This window comes from Sinohyriopsis cumingii, chromosome 8 (assembly GCF_028554795.1).
Source record: "Sinohyriopsis cumingii isolate HCF-2022 chromosome 8, ASM2855479v2, whole genome shotgun sequence".
Taxonomy (NCBI): Eukaryota; Metazoa; Mollusca; class Bivalvia; order Unionida; family Unionidae; genus Sinohyriopsis; species Sinohyriopsis cumingii.
In genome coordinates this window covers 30,040,360-30,056,358 of record NC_142968.1, presented here as the reverse complement: position 1 = coordinate 30,056,358, position 15,999 = coordinate 30,040,360, and positions in this window count along the sequence as shown.

Genomic DNA, 15,999 nt, shown 5'->3' with positions numbered 1-15,999 from the left:
TCGTCTATTTTTTTGACAAACGTTTCCAATTCCACTTCAAAGAATAGTGATTTTGTATTTGAGGAGGTTACGGGTAGTTTACTGTTACATATATATTGTGTCGGCTCAACTAGTGTGTCGGTCATAAAACCTTAACAGCTTCCGATTTCATTCCAATTTTTCCTTTTAATCAAATCGAATATCTGCAGTGGGCTAATTTGGTTATGCCAAATGTTGGCTACTTACTTTGATACTTTAAAGTTAAGAACTTCTTAATCTTGGGAAATCCTTTCCAGCCCAGAACCGTACCTAAAATTTAGCTAAAAGTCAATAGTCAAGAACTTTAGCCAAATTTTAGCTTAGGCAGAATGGTCCAGAACATTAGTTGAAATATGGCTTTGCCTTCATCATCCAGAAATTTAATCAAAATCTACTTACTTATCAACAGTCCAGCTCATGAAAGTAGCTTCTCCAATTTCCTTCAGCACTGTTATACATTTATGTCACACAAAATCACCCTGCATCAGTTTAGCTATGCACGAGTCCGCCTTCATAGTTTTCACCTTAAATATTACTACAATAACTGGTCAAAGGTGAGTAGAAAATCGACCTTTCTTACTTGGGTGGGAACTCACTAATAATCCATTACAATTGCCAAATTAAATTATGTACATCATTTAAGAACTGATATATCAAATCGAATTAATTATACTTTGACACTTAAACTGAAAATGTTTCACTTGAATTATATAGTAATTTTGAATATCACTATTTAAAAAACCGGCCTCAAATCTCATACAATGTATTAGGCTAAACTGAATATCGTCATTACTCTCATAATCCAAGTTTCATTAACACATTTTAACATACAAAAATATATAACATATGACAAAAAATGTATATGCCAATGAAGTAGGAGGAGGTAGAAGTCTTCAGCATTAGATTAAATTTGACGTGACAAAAACATACCGATTGATGATCTAGTGTGGGGAAAACCACCCTGTTGTGAGGAAAGTAGTAATGATACACATAAGCAGGAAAAGATGAGTGGAACTTCAATATGACTGAACCCGATATTTACAAGACATACAGAAAATGTGACAGAAACATTATACAGTTTAGCACTGAGAGTTAGAGACACACATTATCCAGATTAATCATTTTAGCGTTAAATTGGATATTTCAGTTTAAGATGTTTTTGCTGAATTGATAATATTTTTATTGATTAAAGTAATTTATGTTGTTATAGTCATAATTATTATCCATATTATTTCTTTTTGTAATTATTGTCAAGTATTTATTTTTCTCATTTTGTCATTATTTTGTGCAAACCATCTTCGTATTCTGGTCAAATAAAGTAAATTGATAAATTTAGTCTCTGTTCTTGTTAAATACAATAAATTGAATAGCTTTGTTTCTATCTTCTAGATCCAAGTTGGTGTGATGGTCTGTTTTAGAGCAAACAAAGGAAATTGAATATAAAAGACTAAACAGTATTTGCAATTATTATATATATGGTTTGATAATCTGATGACAATTTGTATTGGGTTGAATGCTATTGCATTTACTAAATATATATTTGAGATATAACGAAACCATTTCTCTATTGAGAAAAAATATCATACCTTTATTTGGCATTTATTTCACATTTTACCACACCCAGAAATGTAAAGTGCATTCGGATTGGGCAAAGACCACCAGGAAGAAATCTGTATATTGTTGGCAACGATTATACCAATAATATGCTATGGTGATGTCATGAAATGAAAATTACACTGTCGTCTATTTTGTTGACAAACGTTTCAAATTAAGTTTCGAAGAATGGGGATAGCAATTTTGTATTTGATACTGTTACCGGTTGTTTATTGTTATCTTGTGTCTGCTCAACTAATGTGTTGCTCATAAAACCCATAACAACTTCCGATTTCATTTCAAATTTTCCATTTTATCCAATTAAACATTTGCAGTGGGCTAATTTTGGCTTAGCCAAATGTTGGCTACTTACTTTGAAAATGAGAGTTAAGAACGTCTTTTTAAACTTAGCAAAGCCTTTCTAGCCCAGAATAGCTTAGGCAAAATGGTCCAGAACTTTAGCTAAAATATGGCTTTGCCTTCATAATCCAGAACTTTAATCAACATTTGCCAACTTCTCGACAGCCAAGCTCATGAAAGTAGCTTCTCCAATTTCCTTCAGTATTGTTATACATTTATGTCACACAAAATCACTCTGCTCCCATTTTGCTATGCACGAGTCTGCCTTCATAGCTTTCACCTTAATAATGGCTACAGTAACTGGTCAAAGGTGAGTAGAAAATTGACCTTTCTTACTTGGGTGTTACTCACTAATAATATATTACTGTATGCACGTGTGGTGCACAATTGCCATATTTAATTATATACATCACTATGTGCAGAATACTATCCTATACTTTTCAAGTAGTCCATGAACTGCTACTGTACTTTCAAGGCTATATTCCAACTAGAAGCTTGTGAAATTTCAGTGTTCGGGCTTCTAAAATGTATGATCTAAATTTACATTTTACAGTTATACAAATTCATTCTAAATTAAAGCCTCTGGAGACACATTTGTAAAATATAGCTTTAATATTTCTTACTTAGAATTCTGATATATTTCAATGTAAAAATTAAGTTTACAATCTTTGAGGAATGCAATAGGTCTTAAAGCCGTGTGTGTGTGTGTGTGTGTGTGTGTGTGCTTTTAAAATAGTTTACCAGTTCGAGTGATATCGCAAACATATATAGCAATGTGGCATCATGTCGCAGACATGTAACATTATGTCCCACCCGGTCACATTATCCAGACACCAGGCTGATCAGTCCTAACACTAACCTCTTAACGCTGATCACCTATTGAGGCTGCTGCTAGTACAAAATTTTTAAGTCTGTGATATGACTCGGCTCGGGTTAGAACCCGCTACGTCCCGCATCCGAGGTGGACGCTCTAACCACTTAGGGCATTGGAGTGGTCATCTTAAAGTATACAAGTCTAGGTGAATTTAATTTTCAAATGTATTCAGAAATTACAAATATCTAATGGAATCAATTTTAGTAATTTTATATTCAACAAACAATGTCAACAGATTATGTTCACAACAGCTAACTCAAGTTGTTATTAGTATTGTAACACAGATACTCGACTCTCACTTTACTTGATCTTTACCCGACAGTGCCCATGAGCAGATTTGAAATCTATCTGATCTTACGCCACATTCAGCCGGTTCCCTTACACAGCCAAGATCAGTATCTTAATTTTCTGCCACTCATAATTATACAAGCTTTACTAAAACCAACTAACTAATAACAAAGTCTCTTTGATTGATATATACGCTTCATAGTCAGACACAATGATTAATGGTTATGACAAAAAATACATTATCCCCTACCAAGAACTCAAATAATCTGCATTCAGTGAGGTGTTAATTAAACAATGACCTCTCAGCTCCGGGGACATGATCACATTGAAAATGCCAGTAAACAGTTAAAAATATGCCCATGGCCAATAATTATATCTAAATGCACATGCATAACTTTAAAATATAAACTCAAAAGCAATGTTGGATGCGGTACGTGATCCTTATGCGATATTATTCTAGATTACTTTGTTCCAAAATTAAATACATTGTAAATTAAATGAAGGAAACAGAACAAGCATTTGATCTATGATATGTGTAAAAACTTATTTAATTTTCAACTTTTCAGATCGGCTACTTCTCTTTCTTCCCCCTCGAATCATTTTGTCCACCATGCGCAAATCTTTGTGTTATTCGATTAGACACTTGAGGAATTTGTCGAATGCAAGACGTCACTAATTTTGGAGCACTCCCGAAAAAGAATGTAACTACGAGCGACTTCAGCAACTAAATTAAGAGGTGCACCTTTCAAATCGAAACTGACTAACTGAACGTTATTTAAAGCTAAGATATTGGTTGTTTCAAAATAACGATTAATATCAGAGAGTTATTTTTAACAAAACATCTGTTTGAATTCAAACCATATTTAGATTAGAAGAATTGTAAAATTTATGAAAAACGGCGGCACTGGAACTTTAATGCAAGTCCAAAGAACATCTCTTACGGTTAAATCCCTGTAACTACATCAGTCTGTGCATTCGTCGAACATTTGAAGATGAAAGGCGTCCAGGTCTATTCTTGTAGAATAAGTTTTAGATAATAAATCTTGGGGTAATATTGCTTTAATTAAATGTAAAGTCCACCCCTCATCTACTGCCTCACCTTCCCCTACCGGTATACTGGTGAGGAGTCAATCTCAAAATGGGGTTTAGAACCTCTCTCAATTCATCAGAACCGTTTTAAACATCCTTCCAGCGCTCTTTTCCAGATACACCACGAATCTGATCGAATACCATTTCCTCATAGTCGGCATGGAAGGCTTTTCTTTCGTTTCCTTTGGCGGTGCCTCTTGCAAAATTGTAATATACAAGTTTAGGCATCCAACCCTCTTCACTGCCGTCAACCAACGGCTCCAATTTAAACCTTTAATTTTGTGTATTTGATACTCCAATGGCGAAACAAGTTTTTCAAATAAGACTGCACTTTGGCTCGAGGGCGTCTTTGGGACAGTAATTAAAAGGCCAATTAGAGGTTTAATCCATCCCAGGCTAAGCTGAGATCTTCAGTTACAAATGTCGATTATTTCGAATATCCCTTTTGCTGCTGGGGATTATTTCAAAACACCCCTTGTTGGTCTAACATATACTGGCAGGAAATGTAACATTATGAACTTATTTTATCTTCTGTAGTGAGTTTAGAGATATGGTGCTTGCAAGGACAAATGAAGACAAGCATGGAATTACTGAGGAATACAAGTATATGTCCTAGCTAAATCGGATAAGTCGGTTCCAGACCTTTGTTTAGATCCATGGGTTACATGGTTGCCATTGACTTTTGGAAATTCTGATAGAAACTCAGTGCATCATATGACCATCCAATATACTTAATCATCGATTTCGTTTATTTTTTTGTCTCTAAATGCAGACTTAAGAAAAAGTGATACATAGTTCTATTCGATGTTTTGGCAGTTGTCCAGTATGGAGACGTGACATTTTTTTTAAAGGTTTGTTATATTTTGAGCTATAATAGCTGAAGTTGCTTTAAACTGTAACTCTAGTTCTAGTAATTCCTGTCTATACATCTATTTCTAATGCTAGAGTTCAATTCTAAACATTTTTACGTACGTCAAATTAGCCAGCGTTATGATGTCGCCATCTATACCGATTGCGCCAACGATACAAACCTCAAAAGGTTATGTATATTTAATTTGTTATGTGTAATTAACCTTTGTCCATAATTGAGGGTAGGAGTTGGGCCTAACTGATTAGTGTCGTTTTTTATAAACAACATATTGCATGGATAACCTTTATACATGATAGTAGATTATATATGAAGATTATTATTATTTGAAGGTAAAAAAGTTTTATTTGGTTTTGAGTTCTAGATACAGCTTTGATTATGAACATATAATATTATAGAAACGAATTTCATTTACAGTCCGATGGAAATATCCAATAAGATGACCATCAATCTGTAGTGTACATATTCAAGTGAACGTCTGAGTGAAGGGTGAGTTTGGCATGGTATGTAGTACATAACCTTTGATTATTTTTATTGTTGTTGTTCATACTACATTCAACATTTGGTTAAATGAATGGCATATTATTAAATTGCAATGTTTTAGTGGTGTGTACATAAAAGTTACTAAACACACTTATAATATATTTGTTTCCTTCGTCGTTCAGCAAACAGTAAACGGAGTTTATGGTACAACGGATAGTTTATTTCCTTTTCCTGGATATAATGAGTCTAGTATAATCTTTTCTTGATTTGGAGAATGTGCGCATTCTGGACCTCTCCCTCCCTCCTTCCCAAAAAATCAACAAATTGCATACAGATTACACATTTTCTTCTTAATACGGAATGATTTCAACCTTATTATAAGATTATTTTGACATTTATCTACATATGTTATTTGAAGCTACAATCTGAAACTTCCCAGTAAGCTTCGTTTCTGTCTTGTGCACATGAAGATTCATATTGCAAATACATCTCAGAAACTATTTGAAGATGACATCTACACTCCTTGTTATATATAGATGCGTGTACAGACAGATGCTATATAGCGTTATTTAAGTACAAAATAGAATGCCAAGTAACAGAAAATTGATTCTAATGTGGACCAATTAATCTGTACAGCAAATCAAAAAGTGGTCCTAGAGGTTGGATAGAGTTTTGAAATCCATTTTAAATCCTTATGTGAAAGTATATTAAAGTTGTCAGTATTTACTATGAATGTAACAACTATACATACATACACAGGTACGTATAAAGGTACACGGATACATAACGCATATATACCCGCTCATAAAAGTCATCTTATATGATTTTTCTTTTCGTTTTTATATGACATTTCGGAATTAATGGTATGTCAACCAACTGACAAAATGACAGACTTTCGTTTTTGTGCATAAAAAGTATAGAACATTACTATAGTGTTCATTTCCAGTTTCGTTTACTTGCAAATATTTGCATATACATACCCAATTTAAAACCATAAATAAATATAAAGATCAAAAACAATAAAAGCAAACTTCGCACTGGAAGCATGTGCAATAGTACTAATACCGCTCTGGTGGCCTTGAGGTTAGAGCGTCCGCCTCGGATGCGGAAGGTCGTGGGTTCGATACCCGGCCGAGTCATACCAAAGACTTACAAAAATGGTACTTACAGGTGCCTCGCTTGGCGCTCATCATTAAGAGATTAGTGTTAGGACTGGTTGGCCTGGTGTTAGGATAATGTTCTACATGTCTGCGGCATGATGCCACAGTCCATAAGCTATGAACTCACACTGACGACATCGTAGCAATATGACTGAAAAATCGTTAAACTACGTAAAAAATCAAACACACACACAATAACACTAATAATATTAATAATAATCATATTAATAACAATAACCACAACAACAACAGCAAAATAGAAAAAGGTTAATAAACCATATTTTTCTCAGGATATGAAAACATAATGGAACTAATTAATTTGCATGAGAATTATGCAGAAAATATATTACTCTGATTTGTCATTCATTTATTTTGATCTGTAATTTATGGTATTGTTATCATTACTTCTGACTATTAAGACATGCATAATTCTAAATTACCATTACCTCATGCTAGATCCTTGGTGGGCAAAGGCAGTGAATATGCCTTGCTATGTAAACGATACTAACATACCATTATGATTTTGCAATTTTGAAATTCCTATGCTTGGTCTGGAAACTGCATTCGATATATCATCTATCCCTTTTCTTTAATGTTTCGTAGCCTTGGTTTATACGTATTAGATTGTTCAGTGTTTAAATTCTTCTTTCTTTCTTCTCTTTTTTATGCCTGCAGAATATAATCATATCATAATACGAATGCATTAGAGTCTAGTTTATATCTGAGAATTATAATTACAATATTTAATTTTGAATGATACAGGCTTTGAAAATGCCTAGTAACATATCATATCTCACACTAGAGCTGGGCATCACAAATTATTTTGTACCGCGCTATTTCTTAACATACGGCGATACGTAGAACAGAGAACCACAATCATATTAAGGACCAGCGATTTAATATTTTCTTCAGGATCCTCGGATTTGTTTGAGTATATTTACTGCTCTCAAAATAACTGAAACACTTATGTTGCTCTGATTTAAAGCCAAATAACATCATATTATATACATTATATTGTTTTAAGAAGAACAAATTATCTTGAGATAAAAGAAAACAAAATATCTCGGCTAGAAATATCATCGCAGCTTACCCACCCACTTCTGGAAAATTAAATTGTCAGTTTGTTATTGTAAATGACCTTTCTATGTGATTGTTAATTGTGTATACTTTGTCACCTAAACACTATAACAAAATGGAGACGATTAAGTTTACACCATAATTCTCACCTTATAAATGACTGTGTTGACGATAGAGCTTTTTGATAAAAATATAAATTGCTTATACGGAAACCAATAATTTACTAGCTATTATATTGATATAGTAGGTTGGGAAACTTGAAATGTGATGTCAACACCCGGGCATGATAGTTATCAGAGAGGACCAGTAAACATAAATCACACTGTCTCAACAAACGAGAAATTTGTTAGTGGACTAGAAAAATTCTTAAAATTCAAACAGAAAACAAGTGATCTGATGAAAGCTATGGGTTATTATAGGTCTTTAAAAGGAATGCATGTACTTCACACACCAAAAAAAAAAAAGATATTAATTCCTATTTTTAAGGTCCGAAATAATTCCAAAATTTGGATATGGTCCGAATATCTTTTGAAACATCACTTGCGGTAGCCACGTTGTCACACGTGATTCGTGTCAAACATGTCATTAAAGGTTCATAAGTAAAATTATATTTGTTATATTCAAAATTAATGTGAGTCAAATGTAACTGTTTTGCAAAAATGTTTTAATATTTTGGAATCATTTTGTCCTGAGAAATGAAACCATGCTTTGAATATAATGAAATTTGTAGCAAGATCACTCACTAATTTCCGTACATTTCTTGTTGACGGAATCGACCGAGGTTCCACTACAGTGAAAACGTAACATGGTACCTACCATTGGAAAAAAGAAAATATTCCGCGTTAGACTGGTATACAGGTAATACGGCAAACCTCGATCTCACACAGTTATTAAGAATATTGAGAGCGCACCTATGATACCAACACACCATGTACATGCTTGCATACAGCTGACACTTTACACCACATACTATCGAAGAGGACCCACTTATGTGTCTTAAACAACTGTAATACTACCCTATGATTGAAAAATCGATAAAACGATCGTGTATTAAACTTCATTTATACTAATTCGAATATAGAGAGTAAAATAAGAGAGGTAATGAAAACTAAATCACTTTGAACACGTTCAAATACACGATAATGTCATTAACGGATTTTCCTGATTTAATTGAGATAAATTGAACGTCGATCATTTAAGAAATATATATGCATAACATTATTATTATTATTATTTAAAAGTGTAAGTAATTAAAATTTCTTCTGCAAGATTTTTATCTCAGGGAAAGGATAAAAGTTTCATTCTTTTTTGCTCGAAGAATGAGAAAGTAATGATGTTACAGGGATTTTACCGTAATCGATTATACTTAGACTTCCATATAACGAGGAAGTATTAAAATGGTAGCAAGCCTTACGGCAATTTCAAACAAGCGCTACAATAAATAATAGATAAAGAAATAAAAATATAATAATCCACTACGTTGCGGGGACCCTGGAACAATTGTTCTATTTATTTTGCGTTTAATCCGGTATCGCATTCAATTCTCTCTATATTTGTAGTCATTTTAATGATCTGGTGCTCTTTAACGAACAGTAGAGAATATTCAATTGTTGGAAATAAGGTAATCTAATCCATACATCATTATATGTTTTAATAGGCCTCGACATGAGACAGGTATAACATATACCACTTTAGGTACCGATGCAATAAATACCAGTCGAGGGATTACATATTTTCATTTGGTATACTGCGCTAAGAACAGACAGAACGTACCGCTGACAATAGGATTCCTCTGAGTCGGTGCCAGTTCCGACAATGATTATATTTGTCTTTTGTTTTTTCATACATGGAACATCATACGAATTCAATTTATTTCTAGCGTTAAGAACCGACTATTTAGCAAAGATAGTTTGGGATTTTGTTTGGACCAAATTTTTTTTCGCTTCATTGGCTTCAAGATAAACTATTGTTTTCTTCAACAATTATATATGATATATAAGTTCTTGTTTTCTAAACAGCAGAACAAGAAAATTATTTTGAAGCTATTTGGAGGCCTAAAGGTTTTCCCAAGAAAAAAAAATAGAACGCCCTACCTCCCTCCCAAGTTAAAATATAAGTTCAGTAGACCCTCTTATTTTTGATATATGTCTTCGGCATAATTTGTCGTGAAACTGACATTGTCAGGCCGTCACCTTGCTGATTGTCAATTAAATAATATAGCCAACATTTGAGACCTAGCAGCACGTGTTTCTCATGCTGAGCCTGAGACAAGCTACCAATCCAAGTCAAGAAAAAAAGTGAAAATGTCGCAATAACGAGGGACGAATGTGTCCTACTGTTGAAACAAGGAAATCCCAGTCTGGGAGTTAGATTAATTATATTTTGATTGACAGAATCACGTTAAAGATGAATATTAAATTGTGAATTCATTTTCCTTGTCACAATGTCGACTATGATATTACTGTCGTAGCAATTACCCCCGCAGCCACCATAACTGTACGGCCTAACTGGGGAATAAAATTCCAATCTAACTACTTAATTTCATGGCGGAGGAGTGGGGGGGGGGGGCTAATTAAGTGTTGTTAGAGCCGGGAGTGGATTCATTTCGTGCTACCCTATTTCATAACTTAGATCATATCACCGATTTGTCATTTGTGATGCTAATTCATGTTAATTAGTGCTAGTTCCCAGCACAATATATATATATAGTGCTGGGAACTAATAACACGCACATATCTATCTATCTATCTCTCTCTCTCTCTCTCTCTCTCTCTCTCTCTCTCTATATATATATATATATATATATATATATATATATATATATAATCAAGCCATTCAGTTGAGTTCTGTAATTAAATTAACAGCTATTGGAGGAAACTTTTCAGGACTAGAAGAGCGAAACAAATGACTTGAATCGAGATAAATTAAAAAGAAAAAAGAAAAAGAAAATCGACACAAGGTAAAGTTAGACGTAGCAATTGGCGAGATTCTTTAGTCACATGGGAAAGAAATTGAGTTTTTACCATTAATTCCACAGTTCCTTATATCTACCTTTAGAGCTAAATCACAATTATTTCTTGATAGTTATACTGTTGTTTTTAATTGTAGTGTTTTATTGTTAGACGCCCGGCTTGCACAGCAGTCACATATTCGTATTCCATAGAAACAGAGAGAGAGAGAGAGAGAGAGAGAGAGAGAGAAAGAGAGAGAGAGAGAGAGAATAAATATAAGATATAAATGACAATATTTGTGGCACTAGTTTCGTTACTGACGATCGCCCTGCCCTCCCCATAAAAACACGTTAAGTTCATATTAAATTATGATCGATACATTTTACAAATATTTTAAAGATATCTGGTCAACAGTGCCAGGAAACTGCAAAAGAAAGGAAGATCTCAGAAAACATGAGATTAAACATCACAGTTCAGTTGATGCCTGTTATATTGGATCCCATGATCGAATTTTCGCGGATACAGGTACAATTTGTAATCAGTTCCAGTTACGATTTACTGCGATCTTCCAGTAATAGTTGTTGTTGTTGTTGTGGGGTTTAACGCCATTTTTCAGCACACGATAGGCTATACATGGCGGCCAGTATTAATGGTGGAGGAAGAACCCGCGAAAACCCCGGAAAGAACCACCGACCCACGAGAATCCAGTAATAGTAACACGCTGACAAATTCAGGTACACTGTATGAAGGTTTTGACTGATGAGTCACATAAACAACTGATAGCATATTGTGCCTTTGAAATGTCCCTTTAATCCTTCCATTTTGTTTAAATAATTACTTCGCATAAGGAATTGACCGGCGCTCTCATGAATACCAGTGTTTAAGATTTAGTGGATAAGATGTAAGGTGATTCTACTCAAAGCAAACTTTGGTCCATTGCTTGTAAACACAACATTTCACAGAGTTGAAAGGATTTATGAAACTGATTTATTTGTATTAACTGTATTTGTTGAACATACTTTTTGTTGAAGTGCAAATAAGTAAAGAACTAGTCATGCTCTTTTATTAATAAACTTGATAATATGATTTGACCCATTAAGGCATATTTCTGAGATTGGGTGGGATTGATCTGCGAGAAATATATAAAATGTACTCTCAGACAGAATTCACTTTTAAATGAGCTCCAAGAATGGTTATATCAGGTGTGACACGTGTTTTGTTTAAGAGCAAAATATATATTTAGGCAATCAGATTTTGTTGATGGCTCATACAAAGTTTTGCATGGTCCATTGTTTCTAGTAATTGTGTTGTATTAAAGTGGGGAAGTGGGCAATTTAACAATTATGAAGACTCATTTATTTTCATAACTGTAAAGATCTCAGTTCTATTTATCAATACTTCATCTAGCAGTATTTGTTTTTCTTAACCTTGATGCAGTTAAATTGTAAGGTTATGTATCTTGGTTGATGTACCTCCTACACAATTTATAATATTTAATTAATTTGTCACTTAGTAATTCAGAATACTCTAAATGTCGAGTACAACTACAGACAACAATGACCCTGATGTGCAATCACCTAATTCGCTGTCAGATCCGTTTCTTTGTTGTTTGTTGTACTTATTACTGTCCAGGATCTGTCTGTTCATGATTGGAAGGCAGATATGGTTCTGGGTATTTGTGGTTGGACTGGACTAATGAGCCAGAGCATATTGTAAATGTTTCTTCTTTATTTGTTTTACGTGTTTCCCTTCAAAGATGTATATAAACTTGAGCTTGAACTGAAGTATCTCATTGTTCGTTTGTTTTAAACAATTCAAAATACATTTCCGTGTAACTAAACTGATGATTTGTTTCTCAATTACATTTGAGAGAAAAGATGTAAAAATGTTATATTTACTTTAAAAATGTAATCATAGTTCATTATTATTTATAAAAGGGAGTTTTAGAAATCGTTAATTCTCGGTCACTCTGTTAGGAAATGTAGCCTCTCTCCTCATCCTTGTTTTGTCATTTAATAGTACTTGCTGGGCTGTCCTCAATGTGGTCTGTAAAGGCTATGATTATTTACTCATTGGTATGATTTGTTAGATACGTTAGATAGATTCAGATTGTGATATAGATGTTAAGTCAGGTGCACAAGTTATGCCACGACGTTTTAATATTGTTTGCATCTGTTGATCATTTCTCTCCCCCACCATAATATTTGTGGTGGACATATTGCTATACATGTATTCATTCGTTGGTCCTCTGACGTTTTGCATTAGGTCACTCTTGTATGACCGTAATGGGGCACCTATGTTCCATGAACACTTTGCCAGATTCGGTAAAATATTAATCTTGAGGACATAATGTAGTTGTTATGACATTTTTGAAGTGTGTCGAAAAATTCGCTTAGTAAAAACAAATTGAATTATATAGATCATGTAAAGTTCATTCTCATGATTGGATCACAAAGGACAGAACCAAGTGGCTGCAGTTTAGAAAATAAAAGGTGTGCTCATGCAGGTTCACCGTTTCTTTCTGTAGAAGCTTTGCATCAGTTTCACATCAAATATACAACCTTTTATGTCTACAACTTGTAAAAGACTTAATGTAGCACAGGAGCCATCAGTGTTTACAGAGCTGCACTTAAAACCAAATTGGTGTGGCTTTAAATCCCACCGTCGGATCAGTTGGGGTCCACTATCATACATTGTGAGATTTACATTATTTGTATGAATCTGAAAATATATGGTTTGCTAACTTTCTTTGCTTAGAACAGAGTGAAGTAGGATATTTGTTATATTGGAAATAAAATATTGTGTGTATCACAGCCAGATTTATATCATATCACAATCAGATGGGTATTTCTAAACACCGTAGGCATATATCAATTGAAGGAAAGCAAATTCCAGGAGGTTTTCGTACATTTTGTATAACATGTAATTGCGGAGAATATCCAAGCAAGTAAGTGACATATTTCTCTTATGTTTGTGTGTGTGTGTGGGTGCGCTTTTGTGTGTGTGTGTGTGTGTGTGTGTGTGTGTGTGATTTGGATTTTTAACATAGCTTTAACAGTTTTGCAGTCACTTCGCTTCGATGTCTACAGTGTGACATTTTATAGTGATGTCAGGCACTGGCGGATCATGCCACAGACATGTTGCATCATGTCCCACTCAGTCACAATATCCTGACACTAGGCCGACCAGTCATAACACAAATCTCTTAATGCTGAGCGCCAAGCGCAACCTTCCCTATCCGAGGTGGACGCTCTGAGCACGTAAGCCAGCGGAGCGATCATCAAAACATATTCAGAAATTATAAATATATGAAGAAAATATTTTAATAATTTTATATTCAGCAAACACTATCAAGAGATTATTTTCACAACAGCTAACTCAAGTTGTTATTAGTATTGTAAAACATTTCTTTCTCACTTTATTTGATCTTCACCATTAAATGCCCATGAGCAGACTTGCAATCTATCTGATCTTACGCCACATTCTACCGGTTCCTTTACACAACCAGGATCAGTGTCTCAATTGTCTTCCACTCGTTCTTATACACGATTTGCTAAAACCAGCTAACTAATAACAAAGTCCCTTTGATTTAAATGCACGCTTCGTAGTGGTTCTGACAAATATTGGCATCACTCCCTATTAGGATCCCAAAAATACTGCATTCCAAGAATTGTCAGTTGCACAATGTCCTCTCATCTCTGGGGTCAATCACACCTTTGAATACCAGTATACAGTCAAGAATATGCCCATGGCCAATAATTATATCCAAATATACATGTATACTTTTAAAATAGAAACACAAAAGCTATCACTTCGCTTCGTGGTATTGCTCACCATTACTTTATTCCAAATATAAATAAATTGTAACTTAAATGAAAGAAAAAGATCAAGGATTTTGTTTATGATATGTGTTCAAACTTATTTAACTTCAACCTTTTCAGATCCGCTTAAGAAGAGGGCATACTTCTCTTCCTTCTCTCTGGAATCAATTTGTCCCTCACTAGCGGAATTTGCCGAATGCATGACGTCACTAATTTTCAATCCCTCCCGAAAAAGAATGGGACTATGAGCGTCTTCGGTGACTGAATTAAGAGGTGGCACTTAATTTTACACTGAACATTTGAACATATTTTAAACCTAAGATACTGATTATTTCAAAGAAAGGTTAATGTCAGATAGCTATGTTTAAAGAAATTATTGTTTTGGCTTCCGAACTTTCATTAGATTGGAAAAATCTAAATATTTATTAAAAACGGCGGCATAGGGTCTTTAACGCAAGTGCAAATACCGTGGCTTACGGGTATATCCCTGTGACATCATCAGTGTGGCATTCGTCGATCATTTGAAGATGAAAGGAACAGAAGCTTATTCATGTAGAATACGTTTTAAATAATTAATCCTGTAGTAATATTACTTTAATTAAATGTAATGTTCACCCTCATCTACTGCCTTACCTCCCCCTTACATGAATACTGGTGAGGTGACAATATCACAATATGATTTCGGACCTACCTCAATTCTGCAGAACCCTTTTGAACATCCTTCTGGCTCTCTGACACTGCTAATCTGATTGAATGCCCTTTCCTCATAATCGGCATTGGAACGCTTCTCCTTCGTTTGCTCTCGAGGCGCCTATTGCAAACTTTAGCACACAAGTTTTGGCATCCAATAGTCTTCCCTACAATCAACCAACGTCTCCAATTTAAAACGCTAATTTTGTGTATTTTGTACTCAAACGGCGAAACAATTCTTTCAAACAAAACTGCACGCTGGCTGGGGGGGGGGGGGGCCTGTTGGACAACAATTATAACGCTCCTTAGAATATCAACTCAACCCGGGGGGAAGGGTTACGCTGAGATCTTCATACATAATACTCGATTACTTCGAACACACTTATTTCAACTGGGGGTTATTTCAAAACTCCCCCTTTAGGTCTACTATATACCAGCATGGAATGGTGATTTTAAAGATGTGTTGCTTGCAAGGACAAATGTAGATAAGCATTAAATTACTGAAAAATAAAAGCATTCGTCTTAGCTAAATCGGATAAGTCTGTTCCAAACCATTGTTTAGATCCAGAGGATACACAGTTGCCAGTGGTGTTTGGAAACTGTAATAGCAACTCAGTGCATAATATGACCGTTCAATATAGTTAATCATTGAGGTTGTTTATTTTTTCTAAATGTTGACTTTACGAAAAAAATACATAATCGGGAATCAGTCCAGAAAATTAGAGTT